We start from the raw sequence: 19576 nt of genomic DNA, 5'->3' as shown, positions 1-19576 counted from the left end.
TATCATTTCTAAGAAGAAAAGCCCTCTTTAGTTTTTTTCTCATACTAGAAGCATTCTATCACCGTTATCATTTTGGTTACTCTTCTTTGAACCTTTTCTAATTCCACTATATCTTTTTTGAGATACAGAGACCAGCACTGTGTGTGATACTCAAGCTGAGTACGCTCTACGGAGTGATACAGAGGCATTATCATATTCTTGGTCTTTTTTTTTTTTTTTTTACCATCCCTTTCCTAATAACTCCTAGCATCCTGTTTGCTTTTTTTTTTTTTTGCCGCAACCGCACACTGGGAATCTTTGTGTACTGTAAGTTTGTCTTGTTATGCTTCTTTCAGAGTTCACTGAACTGAGGGTTGCTTAAAAAGAAAGCAAAAAAAAAAAACCCCATCAGAAATGGACTTGGTTTAAGCAAACAGTGATGATGTCTTTTCAACTGCTTTTATAAATAAAACTTGCTGACAGTATAGGCCAGATGCGCGAAGAATTTTTCCCATAGACAAAAATAGGAGAAACCCTTCGGAACATCTGGTTATGACACTCCACAGCTTTCAGAGCACAAAATACTTCTCCTGGTAAGATTCTGTACAGGGAAATAGTTAATGCCGCTCGATACTAAACCCTAATCAGTGTAGGCATGATTTCATTAAGTATTGTCCGTGGATTTTTTTTTTTTTTTATACTCTTAACAGGCCTGCAATGTTTTGCATTAAAATAACGTCCTCAAGGTCACTGATGGCATATGGTCCTGTTCGAAGCTTTAAACAAAACATTAGTTTTTACAACCTTTCATAATTTGGTTTTGTATACAACATGGTTCCATGCATAGCTTCGTAATCTTTTCACTGGGTGACAGAAATATGAGAACCAAATTTATAAACCATTTAGTGAGGGATTTAATCAATTTCATGCATAAGGAAGATGCAGAATGCTTGGCTTTATCAATCTTTCCTGTAGGACTCCAGCCGTGGCAGGTTCCAATCATAAATATGGTACGCGAAACCTTAAACTGTACATAAAATAGTAGGAACTTCTAAAGGTTGTTTAAACTTTGCTGCCAACATCAATAAGCCCTCAAGGGGATGCGATGTGAGTGCAGCTCAGTCGAAAGGTAGAAGTCTGATATTTCAAATAAATTGCTAGATTTCTTGTAGCAAAGCAGCTCACTTAGGGCCTGATTCTACAGCGGAGTGGAGGAGATGGCCTAGTGGTTGGAGCTGCTGCCTTGGCACCCTGAGGTTCCGAGTAGAGAATGGCACGGTGACAAAATTCATCACCGTTCCCGTCCCCATGGATAACTGCGGGAAACCATCTTCATGTCATTCTTTAAGGAAAGAGGAAAGAATCAGAGTATGAATGGCCACAACCACTGACCCGCAAGCTTTGCTTTGAAGAATGCTGGTGTAGAAGGACCGAGGTTGAAATAGACACTAGAAAATGACATGGGATTATTTCCCACGGTTATCCGCGGGGACGGGAACGGTGATGAATTTTGTCACCGTGTCATTCTCTAGTTCCGAGTTCAATCCCAGGTTGCTCCTTGTGACTCGGGCCAAGTCATTTAATCCCTCCCTCCAGTTAGATCGTGAGCCTGCTGTAGGGTTACCAGACACGTTGTCTGGGTTTTGAAAAACTTCCAGCTAGCAGCGACGGCGGGATGACATCTGTGCGTGCGGTGATGTTGCGCAGATGTGCGTGACATCATCACGTCACACCAGCGCAATACGTAGATGCCCTCCCAAGGAGGGGCGGGGGTGGAACGGGACATGACTCTGGAGGAATGGGGCAGGGCCAGACAGAACTGGGCGGAGCCATGGGTCTGGACTTTTGTTCCAGAAAATCTGGTAACCCTAGCCTGCTGGGACAGATATGGGAAGTACTTAAGTAGTACCTGATTACTATTCAACGAACTGTAAACCACTTTGGTTGAAGCTCTTCATGAAAAAGGCGGTTAATAAATCTACATACACCTTATAGAATCATATTTAGCACCAGTATGTCATAACATTTAGGTGCATCCAGTTAGGCACCTATCAGGTGTATTTTATTTATTTATTTATTTAAGTATTTCTATATCACTTATAGCCTACCTTTTCTCTCCTCATTGCTTTTTTCTTGCTATCATGAACTCTCCTTTAATACTTCTCTCCTTCTCCCTTAGTTCTTCACTCATCCTTTGACACACAAAAAATGTTTGAAACCCATAAATATACTCAAAATGCAACAAGAAATAACTGTTTCCTAAATACTTAGCTATGCCCCACACGTAGAGAATGACATGGGGACAAATTTTTCCCCATCCCCCGCAGGAACTCATTTTCCCGTCCTGTCCCGGGATCCTTGTGAAAATAGCATAGATCTATTTACTGATTGGATCTGCATGTATAAATTGGAGTCTATTGAAAGATTTGTTAATATTGTGAGATAATTATCAATTTGTTCAACGGTCATATTGTAGATGGAGCTTCATTAACTACCGATAAGGCATCAAACTCCATTCAAGTGTTTATGCTTTATTCATAGAATATTACATGGCGACGTGAGAACAGAACTATGGCCCATGGTCGTATGATATGAACCTGTGTGATCACTGCCCTTGAGTTAGAAAGAGTTGCTTGAAATGCCTTCCCACTTAATAAACGTGTGAAAAGTTGTGACAAAGTCCCGGGCCCTGTTAGTCATAGGCTCATGGTTATAGAGTAAGTTGCCTCTTGCTTTACACTGTGAGAAGGATTTTATTAAATCGTTGAAAGAAATTGAAAACACATATATTTTATCTTGTTTTATACGGTTTCAGAATAAATTGAAAACATGTGTTTTATCTTGTGTTGAACTAATTTGTTTAGTCTGTGTTGTTTTTAGTTTTGCATTTGTGTTGAGGGCATCATTTATGTATGGCATCCACTTAGTAACGTTTGATAGAAACATAGAAACATAGAAGATGACGCCAGAAAAGGGCTACAGCCCATCAAGTCTGCCCACTCTGCTTACCCACCCCCTGTCTATGCCCTAATGACCCAATTTCCTTATCTTGACCCTCGTAGGGATCTCACATGGGTATCCCATTTATTCTTAAAGTCTGGCACGCTGTCTGCCTCGATCACCTGCACTGGAAGCTTGTTCCAATGATCAACCACTCTCTCTGTGAAGAAATACTTTCTGGTGTCTGCAGCAGCCACTCTCTCCTCCTCTCCCTATTGGCTAAGGCTCTTAACATTTGCATCTCCTCTTCCTATAGGCTAAGGCTCTTTACACCTGCATTGTGATGTCATAGAACTTTCTGATTATAGAAACATGATGGCAAATAAAGGCCAAATGACCCATCATAGAAACATAGAAGATGACGGCAGAAAAAGGCTACAGCCCATCAAGTCTGCCCACTCTGCTTACCCACCCCCTGTCTATGCCCCAATGACCCAATTTTCTTATCTTGACCCTCGTATAGACAGCTATAGACATAATAAATGAATGAATGATCTGATGTTCAGTTTTCAATAGACTTTAGAAAGCTAGTAACAATCAAAAATTATTATCACTTGACCCAATATTGAGCCACCATGGTCAGAGTTGTTTATTTTTAAATGTCAGCCATGACAGTTCAAGATATGTAATGTAATGTAATGTAATTTATTTCTTATATACCGCTACATCCGTTAGGTTCTAAGCGGTTTACAGAAAATATACATTAAGATTAGAAATAAGAAAGGTACTTGAAAAAAAAGATATCTGGATAGGCAGTACCAGCATCCGATTAAAAGCTAGCGCTGAATATCTAGATAGAACAGTGATGAAAGACATTATCTGGATAGGAATGGTATTCAGTTCACTATCCAAATAAGCCACTTAGACAAAGTAGAGCGCCATTTAGAGAATCCAGGCCACAAGTTTGTTAAAATCAGAACACTTAAGAAATTATTAGCAATACATGAATCATTATCTGGGCCCCATCGTGCATTCATATAAGAACATAAGAACTGCCGCTGCTGGGTCAGACCAGTGGTCCATCGCGCCCGGCAGTCCGCTTCCGCGGCGGCCCTTAGGTCAAAGAACAGCGCCCTAACTGAGACTAGCCTTATCTGTGTACGTTCTGGTTCAGCAGGAACTTGTCCAACTTTGTCTTGAATTCCTGGAGGGTGTTTTCCTCTATGACAGACTCCGGAAGAGCGTTCCAGTTTTCTACCACTCTCTGGGTGAAGAAGAACTTCCTTACGTTTGTATGGAATCAATCTATCCCCTTTTAACTTTAGAGAGTGCCCTCTCGTTCTCCCTACTTTGGAGAGGGTGAACAACCTGTCTTTATCTACTAAGTCTATCCCCATCATTATCTTGAATGTTTCAATCATGTCCCCTTTCAATCTCCTCTGTTCGAGGGAGAAGAGGCCCAGTTTCTCTAATCTCTCACTGTACGGCAACTCCTCCAGCCCCTTAACCATTTTAGTTGTTCTTCTCTGGACCCTTTTGAATAGTACCGTGTTCTTCTTCATGTACGGCGACCAGTGTTGGACGCAGTACTCCAGGTGAGGGTGCACCATGGCCCAATACAGCGGCATGATAACCTTCTACAATCTGTTCGTGATCCCCTTCTTTATTATTCCTAACAATCTGTTTGCCCTTTTCGCCACCGCTGCACATTGCGTGGACGGCTTCATCGACTTGTCGATCAGAACTCCTAAGTCTCTTTCCTGGGCGGTCTCTCCAAGTACCGCCCCGGACATCCTGTATTCGTGCATGAGATTTTTGTTTTTCTGCATTTCCAAGAAATTAACTCCTACCTGATAGGCTCATGAATGCTTTCAAACAAAATACTTTTGCTATACTCTGATTACCAGTGGATTTATTTTAAATAATCAGGCTACTATTTTCTGTTTCTCTCATTTCTGAAAGTGCAGAGTCAGAGCATTTACGGTATAAAGCTGTTCTTTCTGTTGAGTCAAAAATTTAATTAAACGCATTAGGCTCTTTTTACCCCCAATGACCAGAGAATTTCCTGTCTGACCTTTCAAGAGCTTTGAAACAGGCAACTACAGTAATTCATACCAAATGGAAGAGGCATATTTAAACAGAAAGATATCTTAAGTGGAACTGCCTCCGTGCCCTGCAGCACATGCTCCGTTCCATCGTAGAATTGACTAAGCCGAATGTTACAGGTGAAGGATACAGGTGAAGAATCATTCAAGCCTGCTCTGTGTTTGATCGGCCACGTCGTTAGGAAACAGCTTCATTTCAGCCTGAAAAGGGCTGCCATACTCATGGAAGAGAAATGACCAACAAACACATTATATTCTTTTCAAGAAACTGACTGACATCCTCGGCTGAGGAATTCTCTCCCTACAGATATAAGATAACACCTCCTATCTGTGCCCTTCTCTAATGCCAGCTCCAGACTCCATCCCTTCTGTTTTGCTGCGCTGTATGCCTGGAACAAAGTGCCTGAATCCCTACGGCGGGTTCCATCTCTGGCAGTGTTCAAGTCCAAGTTGAAAGCCTGCCTCTTCAACGCTGCTTTCAACCCCTAACTCCTCTCACCTTGGGTTCTGCATCCCCAGCCTTACATGTCAGGTCTGCCTGTCCAAGTTAGACTGTAATCTCTTCTAAGTGGGGACCGTCTATTAAATGTCAAAATGCCTAACTGCAAGGGGGGGGCATACACTTCAGTTGAGCATGGGTGGGCCATGGACGTGTTTCCCAGGTACACATGTAGTTTATACACTCAAAGAAGTTACAGGGAAATACTTTTAAAACCAATAGGAGGAAATATTTTTTTTCACCGAGAGAATAGTTAAGCTCTGGAACGTGCTGCTAGAGGTTGTGGTAAGAGCGGATAGTGTATCTGGTTTTAAGAAAGGTTTGAACAAGTTCCTGGAGGAAAAGTCCATAGTCTGTTATTAAGACATAAGGGAAGCCACTGCTTGCCCTGGATCAGTAGCATGGAATGTTGCTACTCTTTGGAGTTCCGGAATCTTTTGTTACTCTTTGGGGTTCTGGAATGTCGCTACTCCTTGGGTTTTGGCGAGGTACTAGTGGCCTGGATTGGCCACCGTGAGAATGAGCTACTGGGCTTGATTGCCAGGGAGTTATTGGTTCTTCCTCCTGATGTAGCGCTCGTGAAACATGATTTCATATTGAGGACTTTGGGTACTTTGGAGTGTGTGGTTTTTTTGGGATTGAGTTTTTTTCACGATGTTTCACTTTGTGTTTTGGATATATTTTTTTTGTGGTTCACGTTTGGATTGAAGAAGTGGTAATGGATGGTGCTCACCCTCAGCTGATCTCAGACTAATAATAATAATAACTTTATTCTTCTATACCGCCATAGTCGTGAGACTTCTAGGCGGTTTATATTGAAGAGGGCTGGACAGTCAGCGAGTTACAAGAAGCAGAGTTAAGAGAAATACAGCATGCAGAATAAATTATTGTCTTATACGCAGGAGTGGACATGTTTGAAATATTAGAAATTGATTTAGAGGTTTGTGTAGATACTTTTTAGGTGATATTTCTGTTGAATAAGGCAGTTTTTATGGCTTTTCTAAAGGCGTCATAGGTCAGTCTTGCTCCATTAATGTAGTTGTCTAACCAGTGTTGTTGTTTGTTTGCTTGGTACATAAAAGTTCTATCCAGAAAGGTTTTGTATTTGTTGCCTGTCCAACTGATTGAGGAATGCTCTTAGACCAACTCTTTGAGATAAGATTTCCTTGTTTTCCAATTCTTTTTCAATTGTAGGCTGGTAGGGGATGGTGCTATGATGTTCCAGATTTAACTATTTCCTGTTGGTAGTTTATTTCTTTCACTGAGCACCTCCCAAAAATTTTTTTCAGATTTTTAAATTTTTTTTATTGTGGTTGGTTTGTTTGTGAGATTCATTTTTTTGTGCTCATGTATATGAATGAGTAAATCTACAGTATTTTTCATAATATTTTTCCCGATCTGCTTTTTGTGGATCCTACAACCAGCCAGGGTCCTCACAATACCCCGCAGGTGAAGTTTTTGAGGAGAAATTTGACTTGATTACAATTTCCTCGTGCCAAGAAACTGATATTGTTACAGTGGCTGGACTGCCCCCCCCCCCTCCCACCATACACACAATTGCAGAATGGCGTATGCTCATGCTTCATCAATTGAAAATGGAATGCATGGATGTGTCTGCTATGGATTCTGTAAAGGGACACCAGTTTCAGACTGTCTGGGAGCCTTATTGGTCTTCTTTAACAATATATGTTTGTAGTCATGTGCTGAATCGTTAATTGAGTGCTACTATTTGTTTTGTTTGCTATTGTGGCCCTCTATGTCTCGCCTCCTTCTTCTCCATTTTTAAAATTTAGTGTATTTTTTTTAGTTAGTTTGTTTTGTATTTTGTTGTTTGAGAGTTTGATTTGGGGGTAGGTGGTTGGGGGAGGGGGAGCTTTGGTGTTCTACTACGATTTGTTCAAACAGATTACTTGACTGGTTTGTGCTGCTTGTTTAGCTCTGTTGGATCGATAAAAGATAATTGAAATAAACTTTTGCCTCTTGATAAAGGCAAGTGTTGCCGAAACACGGACCCTGTCAAATCTAGAGGTGCACCGATTGAATTAAACCATGTTATCAAAGAAGAACTTGGATGGAGACATTTCTTCCTCATGACTTTGTTTTGGGTGTTGGTTTGGTTCCTTTTCCTGGATATTGCAATTAAAACATACAAAAAACATAAATAAAAACAACCAAACCAAACGACAAGAGTCTGGGCTACAAGAAAGTTCCCAATCTGCTAAAAAATAAAATTAAATAAAAAGGAAATTTCTACACATCAGGAAAGGCCTGTGTCTTCAAGATTTTTACATACCACTGTTCGCTACAACATCAGTGCAGTTCACAAAAATTAAGAAAAGGAAAGGAACGCCAATATTAAAAAGGACAGAAAGAGAGAGAAAATAAAAGCATTGTAGAACAGAAATGATATGGCCCAGAAGCCTATTCCAGAGAATTGGACCTGCTACTGAAAATACACGATCCTTTGCTTCGTTCACACATCAATCCCTTACTTCCTGTCCATATCTAATCACAAATCTTAGTAATAATCTAAATAACTAACAATAATACTGAAGCTGTTTCCTAAACATCTGGCCTCCTGGGTCTCTGTGAGCTTTCAGAACAATATAGGAAAAACATTGAGAACATCTGGCTTAAAAAATGTGCTCACATTAAATCACTGTGTATAATGGATATTTGTTAAAAGATTATTAAGAAACAGTATGTTTATACAAGGGTAAATGAGAAAACAAAGGGCTGGGGGAGAAGATGGTGAATGAGTAATTAATGGCTTGATTTTCTACTTTGATGGTTGTAGCTTTGTCTAGGAAGGGCCTTCATATACTACCTTTCTGTGGTTACAATCAACCCCCCCTCCCCCTCTTTTTAACCAAGCTGAAGTCGAGGTTTCTATCGCAGCCCAGATGCTCTGACGTTGCTCCGACGCTCCTAGAATTCCTATGAGCTCCGGAGCATTTAGCCCTCCGTGCTACCGTAGAAACCTCGACCGTAGCTTAGGAAAAGAGGGTCAAAGTGGTTTATAATTTATATCCAGGTACTTATTTTGTTCCTGGGGCGATGGAGGGTTAAATGACTAGCCCTAGTGGCCCAGAGTAACAAGGAGTTGCAGTGGGAATTTCACCAAGTTCCACAGGTTCCCAGGCTGCTGTATCTCTAGTCCCACATTTTGGCCTTTTAGATGCTCCTCTCACTCCTTCACCACCCAGATAGAACATATCGCTAAAGCCTGCCGCTTCTTCCTCTATAATATTGCCAAAATCCGACCCTTCCTCTCTGAGAACACTAGCAAAACACTTATCCACACTCTCATCACCTCGCGCTTAGACTACTGCAACTCGCTACTCTCAGGCCTTCCGTTTAGCCTTCTCGCTCCCCTCCAATCCGTCCAGAATTTGGCTGCATAACTCATATTCCGGGAGAGGCGCTAAACTCACATTACCCCTCTCCTTGCCTTCCCATCCATTTCCAAACACAATTCAAACTCCTCTTACTGACCTACAAATGCACTCACTCAGCTGCCCTTCACTATCCCTCTTCACTCCCCCCCACCATGAGCTCCACTCAGCTGGTAAGTCCCTCCTATCTGTGCCCTTCTCTTCAACTGCCAAGTCCAGACTCCGTGCCTTCTGCCTTGCTGCACCGTATGCTTGGAACAAGCTGCCCGAATCCCTACGATGGGCTCCGTCTCTGGCAGTGTTCACTCTTCGAGAGTGCTGTCGACTCCTAATTCCTCTCACCTTGGGTTCTGCATCCCCAACCCTGTATGTCATGTCTGTCTGTCCAAGTTAGATTGTAAGCTCTTCTGAGCAGGGACCATCTATAAATGTCAAGATGTACAGTGCTGCGTACGCCTTTCAGTGCGATATAAGTGATACGTAGTAGCAGTAGTAGTAGACATTACTCTCATCTGACATGAAAGCCGATAAAATACAATGGGTTCTTTTTACAAAGGCATGTTACCAATTCCAGGCACGGCGAATGCAATGAAGCCCATTCAATGCATATGCAGGAGCAGTCACTAGCGCAGCTTTGTAGAAAGAGCCCATTGGATAAAACAATGAAGCCGGCGGCACAATGTGCAGCGGCCTCAAAGAAAGCGAACAGAATGTTGGGCATTATCAAAAAGGTATCACGACCAGAATGAAGGAAGTTATCCTGCCACCGTATTGAGCAATGGTGCACCCACATCTGGAATACTGCGTCCAATACTGATCCTTAAGAAGGATATGGCGATACTCGAGAGGGTCCAGAGGAGAGCAACGAGGATGCTGAAAGGTTGGACAAGCTGGGGCTCTTTACCCTTAGAGGGGACATGATAGAGACTTATAAAATCATGAAAGGCATAGAGAAGGTGGAGAGGGACAGATTCTTCAGACTAGCGGGGGCAACAAAAACAAGAGGGCATTCAGAAAAACTGAAAGGAGACAGATTCAAAACGAATGCTAGGAAGTTCTTCTTCACTCAGAGGGTGGTGGACACCTGGAACGTGCTTCCAGGAGAGGTGATAGGACAGAGTACAATACTGGGGTTCAAAAAGGGATTGGATGACTTCCTGGAAGAGAAGGGGATTGCATGGTACAGATAGAGGGTTACTTTACAGGATATTAAATGAATAGGGTATGAACGTTTTAGGTTAGGAGCACTTACAGTTCATGGACCTGGGGGGCCGCTGCGGGGGAGGACTGCCGGGCACGATGGACCCCTGGTCTGACCCGGCAGGGGCAATGCTTATGTTCTTATGTTCCACATTTTGATTTCATACTCCAAAAGAAATTTTTGTGTGCCAATCAAAATTAATATTTAGTTATGGAGATGATATTACTATAATATTGTGTCCCACTTAAATGCCCTTAAATTATGTAAAGCAAACTTTAAATAAGTAATTACGTAAAAAAAAATAATTCTTGATATATTATTATTAACGTGAACTGCTCAGTACACCTTCATCACGGTCATATCTGCAGATAATTACTATCATCTCGCCATTCACTCTTTCCATTAGAAATGAAATAGGGGAGATGTTTAAGATCATTGAAACCATGGATGTCAGAATTGTCCGTGTCACTCTGGACATTGTAAATAATTTTTTTTTCCTGCTCTATTTTGTCGATGCCTTTCAGTATTTTGAAAGTCTCGATCATATCCTCTCGCAGTCTCCTTTTCTCAAGGGAGAACAATCCCAGTCTCTTAAGTCGTTCCTTGTATTCCAAGTTCTCCATACCTTTTATCAGCTTCGTTGTTTGCCTCTGCACCCTCTCCAGCAGTTTTATATCCTTCTTTAGGTTGGGAGACCAAAGTTGGACACAGTATTCCAAGTGTGGTCTGACCATTTCTCTATAAAGCAGCATTATTACTTTCTCCGATCTACTCGTGATTCCTTTCTTTATCATGCCTAGCATTCTATTTGCTTTCTTTGCCGCTGCCGCGCATTGTGCCGATGGTTTCAGGGTCCTATCTATCAGTACACCTAGATCCTTTTCTTGCTCGCTCTTACCCAGAGAAAGGTTTGGACAAGTTCCTGGAGGAAAAGTCCATAGTCTGTTATTAAGAAAGACATGGGGGAAGCCACTGCTTGCCCTGGATTGGTAGCACGGAATGTTGCTACTCTTTGGGGGTTCCGGAATCTTGCTATTCTTTGGGATTCTGGAATGTTGCTACTCTTTGGGTTTTGGCCAGGTACTAGTGACCTGGATTGGCCACCGTGATGACGAGCTACTGGGCTTGATGACCCAGTAAGGCTATTTTTAGATTCTTATGCTAAGGGACAGAATTCAGACATAACATAGTAATATTTGTTCTGTATTGAAGTATTAACTTGAATTTAAAAAACCTTTTGTTTACAGCGCTTGAAAACTATGGCATACCAGTGCTGTCATCCTTTTTTAAATATTTAGATGCTGACAAATGAACAGAAATAGCATTATTGGGGATTTTTTTTGCTCCGTGATCCTCAGAAGTGTGTTATTTATTTATTTTTTTAACACTGCCACATGGTGAACAAGACGTCACCTCCAGTCAGGGCAATAATTCAAGGCCAGTGGCAGAGAACTTGCAAGCATCAGTTTGTAGGGCAGGTATTTTGATGTCCTGAGTGGCACAATAAATGAGTTGAACTGTGAATGTGATAGGTTGGATATCTTGACAAAACGTCAATGATTATTTCTGGCCAGGTTCCTAGCAGCTGGGGGAGGGGGGGTTGTCTCTGATGACTCACCTTAATGGATGACATATAACCGTGACCTGGGCTTTATGACATATCTCAACTACATTGAAGTTTACTACTGGAAAGATTATTTTATTGGCAAAGCAATCAAATGCTTCATGGAAGATTAATGATGGTTTTGATTTCTGTTGTTTTCTGGTTGTTTTTGTTTGTTTTTTTTTGCAGGTGATACAGAGAAAACAAAGGAAGTATTCCCCTGGCATTCGCATCGATCTGAAATGAGACACCGGCGGGGGCACACAGTGTACACAGCCCTCTCCTTGAATCCTGAATAAATACTGCTATGGGCATGCCCGTCTTCCAGAAAGATTTGAACTGAAATGTGTTGCCTTGCAAAGGTCCGCTGGTTAGTCGGTCTGTGCTGTTTAAAGCAAGGTAATGAGACGGTTGCATTGGTTGCCTATGCAGCAAAGAGTGCATTTTAAGATTCTTGCAATTACCGTCTTTTCACGTAGATAACGCGCACCCGTGTAAAACGCGCACACGGGTATAGCGCGCGGGAAACTGACATATATGTAAAAAAAATTTTATATACCGTGCACACCCGTATACCGCGCATGCTGCCCCGACTCTCCCGTCGCCACCCGACTCTCCTTTCGCCTGCCCCGACTCTACTCTGGCCACCCCGACTCTCCTTTCCCCCGCCCCGACTCTCCTATTCCCCTTGAAATCCTGTCTCCACCCTGAAAGCCTGATGCCCCCCCCGACATCCGATTCACCCCCCCCCCCCCCGCAGGACCTCTCGCACCCCCACCCCGAAGGACTCTCGCACGCACCAGCACCCCCACCCCGAAGGACCGCTTGCATGCACTCCCACCCGCACACACACCCGCACCCCCACCCTGAAGGACCGCTCGCACCCCCACAGCCTCCCGACCCCCCCCCCCTCATCATGTAGAAGCTCCTACCGGTGTCCTGCTGCTTCCTCTTGGCGGTCCCTGCCCTTCTGTGAGCCCTGCATCTGCGCTGCTTCATCTTCCGGCGGTCCTGCCCTTTCTCTGACATCAGAGCGAGCGGTCAGGGCGAGTGGTCCTGCGGGGGGATGAATCGGATGTCAGGGGGGGAAATATGTAAAAAAAAATTTGTAAAACACGCTCACACGTATAACGCGCAAGGTTATGCACGGTTTGTAAAAACCGTGTATAACGCGCGCATTATATGCGTGAAACTACGGTATTCATCCGATACTGAACCATGTCTCTCCAAGGTATTACAAGAGATGCTTGGAATTTACCAACCTAGAAGAAATTTAAGATCTGAAAATACAATGAAATTGAGTTTGGAGCCTTTCGGACCTTGTAACTAATCAATGGGCAAAATTTAATGATAAATGGAAGAGTTATATTGAATTGGAAAAATAAGCTCTATGGAAGAATTATCTTATCTCTATGGTTTTGGAACCAGGTCTCCTGGGGTTAGGGGTTAGGATAGCTAATGGGACCGCTTTAATTGCACTATTGATAAGATGTATTATCTTTATTGGTTTATTAAGCTTACGAATTATATTCAATGTTAACAGTGTCTTGCATTGAGATCATTGTATTAAAAATTATTAAATACAGAATTTTTTAAAAAAAGAAATTGAGTATGGAGGGCTGGATGTCTATTGTGCATGTCAGAGTTGGAGCATCTATGATGTCTGTAGCCGGTGTGAAGCTTTGGAACGCCCTGCCTGGCATTCTGCGAGTCTGTGCGGGGAAGATCAATTTTAAGAAAACACAGCTTTTGTCAGTGCCTTCCTATGCTAAGGTTTCAGTAGTCTCTTCAGTTTTAAGATACAGTGTTAAAAAATATTTTTGCCTTGAATTTAATATTCAATGCCTTTCTGCATTTTAATTGTTGAAATTATGATTTGATAATGTTTGTATTGATATTATGATTTGATAACTCTGGCTTTTGATATTATATTATTTTTCCTGGGGGGATGGGAAATTTTTTTGTTTATTATATATATGTATTATATGTTTAGTGACTAAAGGGTGACCAGCATAATATGTATGTAGCCAATGTGTAAACTGCATAAATTGTTAAATAAATAAATATCAATGGATTTTGTGAAGTTTTTCAACTGCTTGTGAACAATAATGTGCTTTTGGAAAACGTAGCTTATTTTGAAAATGCCACTGATCAGATTCTGATGAATTTAGTACACTGTTTAGGGTGTACCTTTAGGGCAGGGGTAGGCAATTCCGGTCCTCGAGAGCCGGGGCCAGGTCAGGCATTCAGGATCTCCACCATGAATATGTATGAGATGGATTTGCATGCACTGCCTCCTTGAGATGCACATCTATCTTATGCATATTTATTGTGGACATCCTGAAAACCTGACCTGGCTCCGGCTCTCGAGGACCGGAATTGCCTACCCCTGCTTTAGGGTGACCCGTAAAATGCGCACAAGACATTGGCGCACTGACAATTCCGCCCTGACATTTCCATGCAAGACACATGCGTGCTGCCCTATTCCTTCCCTTTTCCGCTCTCAGGGGGGGGAACCTCCCCCCCACTAGTCATTCAGCATGGTTTAGCGCTCTCGTTCAGTGGGAGGGGTGTGGGAGTAATTGTGTTGTCTAATACAGTGATTCCCAACCCTGTCCTGGAGGAACACCAGGCCAATCGGGTTTTCAGGCTAGCCCTAATGAATATGCATGAGAGAGATTTGCATATGATGGAAGTGATAGGCATGCAAATTTGCTTCATTCATATTCATTAGGGCTAGCCTGAAAACCCAATTAGCCTGGTGTTCCTCCAGGACAGGGTTGGGAACCACTGGTCTAATAAATAAGCTGAAGTGGAAAAAAAATATTTGTTAATTAATTGCTGGAATAATAATTAAAATTACTAATCTGGATAGAAGCTAGATAGGAAATGTTTTACCTAGATCACAGAATGCACTGATTGCCTACAGCCTCCTTAAAAGCTTTGGTATCAGTGATTCCCCATTCATAAATTAGTAACCTAGGATAAATCTTTTTCTGAGTAACTCAAAGCTAGAACTCTTCGGCAAACGGCTGAAATTAAGGGGGAGTCAAGTCATCTGGTTTACGTTAAGATGAAACAATAGCTCACTTGAAACCTTTTACTGGATGCTTCGTTACTGGGAGGTGTCTGTGCATCTCACTCCATCACGAACCATTTGACACAACATAAAAGGCTTCAAAAGCCAAGCTAGGCCTCTTAATCAAAAAAAACTAATTGTAATTGATACTGGGGAGTGTTAGCAAGCTGACCGCGAGGTTGTATCTGTGGTGTATATGCAGAAGGAAACATTAAACACAGCCCTGAGATGATAGAGTTTATCAGAAGTTCTTCTTGTTACTACTCTGAACTGCGTTTTGAATTAATTGGTCTGTGAAACTTCATGTTTCTGTTTGGGGGACTGATCTCATTTTGTAAGAACATAAACATTAACAGCTCACCCACAACTTTGGCACTTGCACTTCCACTGACTTGGTAACGTGTCGTCCTTGAAAACAGGCCCGACATATTTTGCTAGTTCCAAACAGGCTGCGTTGTTCCGTTTGTTCATGACCACCCTACGTGTATTTCCAAGCAAACGAACGCAGCATTACAAGGTCACAAAGAGTTTCGTTCATTTACATTCAGGATGTTAAAAAACAAAAACAAAAACACACATTTCTGTTGGAAAACTAATTTTGCAACTTTGAAGAATAAAAATGATCACAGAGCAACAGAAAAGCAGAAGGAAAGACATCCGAGAGGATTACTCCGACCAAATGGTCTTTCCTGCCTGAGTAAAACGTCTGTAAGATGATATTGGGTTAACTCCCATTCGTTTTATCATCCCTGCTTGAATATGCAGAATCAGGCTCCGGATTTCGCCAACATCTGGAAGGAAGGGAAGGAAGCTGAGGGCTCCTTTTACCAAGGTGCGCAAGCGTTTTTAGCGCACGCTAACCCCGCGCTACACGGAAAATACTAATGCCAGCTCTATGGAGGCGTTAGCGTCTAGCGTGCTAAAAACGCTAATGCACCTTCGTAACAGGAGCCCTGAGTTTGCTGTAACTAAGATGCCAGGTTGAAAAGAGGGTAAAAAGAAGAAAAAAAATAAAAACACTTTCGTATACGTAAGTCACACATTTAAATATGCTTAAAAGTACTTATATAGTCCATCCTCGTAAAACAAAAAAAAAAATTATATTAAATAAGGCAGTCGTAATTTGAAGGAGGGTAAAGAGAAGACTTTATGGAAGTTAGGGATTAATCTCATCCCATTTGCTGGCTCTCGCTAGTTGATTGGCAGCGATGGGCATTAAAGAGGCACCATTTTTTTTTTTCTTTTTTCATTAAATAACAGATAGCTCGGCTTGTTAGTCTGGTTCCAGTGTCTGCTCTACCTACCCTAGGACAGCGTGCTCTGCGAACAGAAATGAGTATAAAGAGCTGCTCAGCACAGGAATAATAGGGAGATAGACAAAAGCCTAGCGCGCCATCTGCCATGCACAACGCCTTCCATGAATGGGAAAGGACAAAACCACCGAGAATGCGTGTTGCACGTTTTACAATGACTGCTCGTGCGCACTCACACACACAAACAGAAACAGGCAATTTATAACAGAATGACTATATTATACTGTATTTTATTTTCCTATTTTGATTATGTAATTAATTGTCAAACCACCACGATAGTCCTCCAAATTCTAATAAACTGTCAGCTATGCAGAAAGCCTTAATAAACAAAGCCTAGTTTATAAAAGGAACCTAGACACTTTTGTGCCTTTATAAAATGGGCCCCCACAATCAGAGCCAACGCGTTAAGGGGGATGGTACTTTTTAGTAATAGCAGTGGGCAGACCATCCCTTCAAGGTGTAGGCCTGTCTTGTTCTCCCCCAATCAAAGCACCCCCCCCTTGCAAATAGTGCCACCCTAACCAGAACTCCCCCAAACCAAAAGGCGCCTCCTGGTGGTCAACCCCCATACCTGGAAGTAAACAACCACCTGAGACCCTTCCTCCCAAAATAGTTAATTCCCTTCTTGTTAGAATTACCCATACATAGCTAAACTGGAACGTACGCAGGTGAGGCTGGACTCATTTAGAGCACTGGTCTTGACCTAAGGGCCAGCGCGTGACCCAGCAGCGGCAATTCTTATGTTCTTAAAGAACTTTAAGTAAATAACTCTCAAATTTTTGGGGGGGTTTCCAATTTCCAATTCAATTATAATGGGCCGCACGGAGCTAAAAAAAAAAAAAAGTTTGAGAAACACTGATTTGCAGAATACATGGCTTATTGTCTTTGGAACTGATTTTATAATTGTTATAACTAACAGTATTTTATATCATATCTTTCTCTGACATAATTATATAATAGATTGTAGAGTTTTGTTTGACTTTACCAAACACCTTCTCTTGCCAGAGTTTTTGTAGGGAACAAAACTGGATTTAATGTAATTCCACCTAGAATGTCTCAGGTGCTGACTATTCTTCTTTGTACAGTGGATTTTAAAAAACCTCTCATTTGACCCTCTGTGGTTTACATACATTCTGGTTTTGATCAATAAGTAACTATAATGGTTGTCAATGGATCTTAGATGTGAGTACTCATACATTTTAATACATTTTTCAATAAAACCATCAGGGGGTCGGGGGTAGTTTATAATGAATCTGTTGCGGATAAAATCAATTCTCTAAATATTTCATATTCTTTAACGATAGGGGTAAGGTCAGCATGTACCATTATAGTTCAGGACTGAGCATCGGTCATAACAAAGCAATAACGCAATCATCCCATCAAACAAATTTATCTCTGATTTAAAAAAAAATTTGCCTCAGTGTAAATGGTAATAAGGAGCCTGTTTTCTTACAGAATGGTAATGTTTAGTAGCTAGTGGGGGAGTGGCCAGCTTCTGGTCTGCAATTACCACACATGATAAATATTTACCATGTGATAAATGAATTAGCTGATGAAGCACTTACTACAGCCCATGCGCTAAAAAGCCATTCAGCAAACATCACCCTCAGAAGAGCATCACTCCCACTCCCCCATCCCTTGAAGAGGCACCCGAGCCTTCTCCCAGCCCTTCAATCCCCTTTGGCACTTACCATGGTTTTTCCTGGTGGGAGAGCGATAGGTTAGCAGCGATACCCTACGCTCCTGCCCCATTCCTGGCTCTGGTTCAAATTGGCCGCTGTGTTCCCTTGCCCTACTGCTAGGGGTTAAACCAGTGCTCTCAAACTCAAACCCTTTGCAGGGCCACATTTTGGATTTGTAGGTATTTGGAGGGCCTCAAAAAAAATAGTTAATGTCTTATTAAAGAAATGACAATTTTGCATGAGGTAAAACTCTTTATAGTTTATAAATCTTTCCTTTTGGCTAAGTCTTAATAATAATATTGTCATTTACAGCTAAAGAGACAGATAATCAAGAAACAGTTTTATTTTACTTTTGTGATTATGATAAACAGACCGAGGGCCTCAAAATAGTACCTGGTGAGCTGAATGTGGCCTCCGGGCCACGGGTTTGAGACCACTGGGTTAAACTGTCAAATGAGGGCTTCTCTTAAGGATGCGCGAATGTAAACCCATGCACAACCAGTAGCCATGAGAGTCATTGCGTGGTAAAGGGCTGTCCTCACTGAATGTGCATTCCATGTCCATTCTTTGCCCATAACCCACCCAGTTCCTACCCCATAACAGGGCATTCAGTTAGGCCCATAGGGCCGGCACAATTATCGGCGGCTGCATAAAAAACAGCCACTGATCGCATGTCAATCGCGCAACGGAGCCATCAAAAGTAAGCGCCAAAAATGTAAGCCAGGGTTTCAAAGGCCTACATTTCCGGCGCCTACCTGTGATGAGAATCGCATCTACGGAGGTGCCTTAGAACACCTAGGGTCATTTCTGGCATTAACCATCCCTACTTCAACCTTATGCATTCTAAGGCGCCTCCGTAGAATGGATGAAGGGGCCATTTTTCTAGGCACTTACATTAAAAAAATAAGATTTTAAAATGGCTTCCATCAATTAAGGTGGGTGTCGTTTATAGAATAGGGGCCATATTCTATATATTGCACCTAAAAAATCAGCACCAATTAGTATGTCTCTGGCTCCCCATATCACATAGAATCACTTACAAAGTTCTATTCTTAACCTTTAAAACCCGAATGACACAATTACCAGGATTTATTCATAGATATCTTATCCCATACGATTTTGCGCTCAAGCAATCACAACTTTATTGGAGATCCTATCAGTTCGATATGTAATATAGGATACAACAAGGAAATCCATATTTTGTCTGGTATTGTCCCCCCCCCCCCCCCACCACCACCATATGGAACAGTCTACCCTCTTTTCTACAGGAAGAATCCAATCTTACAAAATTTAAATCAGGTCTACGAACATTCCTGTATAAGGATGCTTTCTATTGCCGATTGATTCTGATTTTAATCCCCTCCCATATGTGCCTACTTTTGACGTCTCTCTTTCCTAGTGAATATTGTATTTCTTTCACTTACTCCCTCCCCCCCTCGACTCTTATATGTATCAGTTTGTCCTGTCTCTTGTGATTACCTTTAATTATATATTTTTAATCTTATAAATACTGGGACAGACTGAAGGTCCATCAAGCCCAGTATCCTGTTTCCAACAGTGGCCAACCCAGGTCCCAAGTACCTGGCAGAAACCCAAAGAGCAGCAACATTCCAGAGCTGAGAATGTGATGTCATAATGCCTCATTCCATCAATGCCTAAGAGCCAACCTCAGCAGTGATGTCACAATGGCTTGATTATTCCTAGAGAGGCAGTCCAGGAATAATCAAGCCATTGTGACATCACTGATGGGGTTGGCTCTTAGGCTTCAATATTTTGGTAC

The 19576-nt window shown here is 42.0% G+C and overlaps 1 long non-coding RNA gene across 2 annotated transcripts in view; it reads left to right on the top strand.

Annotated features, from left to right (window-relative positions):
• LOC117348490 overlaps positions 1-12249 on the top strand; it is an 85023-nt gene extending 72774 nt beyond the window's left edge. For both annotated transcript variants that reach the window (XR_004537000.1, XR_004537001.1), the window contains exon 6: positions 11912-12249. This is a non-coding gene — a long non-coding RNA (uncharacterized LOC117348490). The remainder of the gene's footprint in view (positions 1-11911) is intronic.
• The last annotated feature ends 7327 nt before the right edge of the window (positions 12250-19576 follow it).

The sequence above is a fragment of the Geotrypetes seraphini genome, chromosome 14 (assembly GCF_902459505.1).
Source record: "Geotrypetes seraphini chromosome 14, aGeoSer1.1, whole genome shotgun sequence".
In the NCBI taxonomy this organism is placed as follows: domain Eukaryota; kingdom Metazoa; phylum Chordata; class Amphibia; order Gymnophiona; family Dermophiidae; genus Geotrypetes; species Geotrypetes seraphini.
The sequence above is the reverse complement of the archived record's forward strand: the minus strand, read 5'-3'. Positions and strand labels throughout refer to the sequence as shown.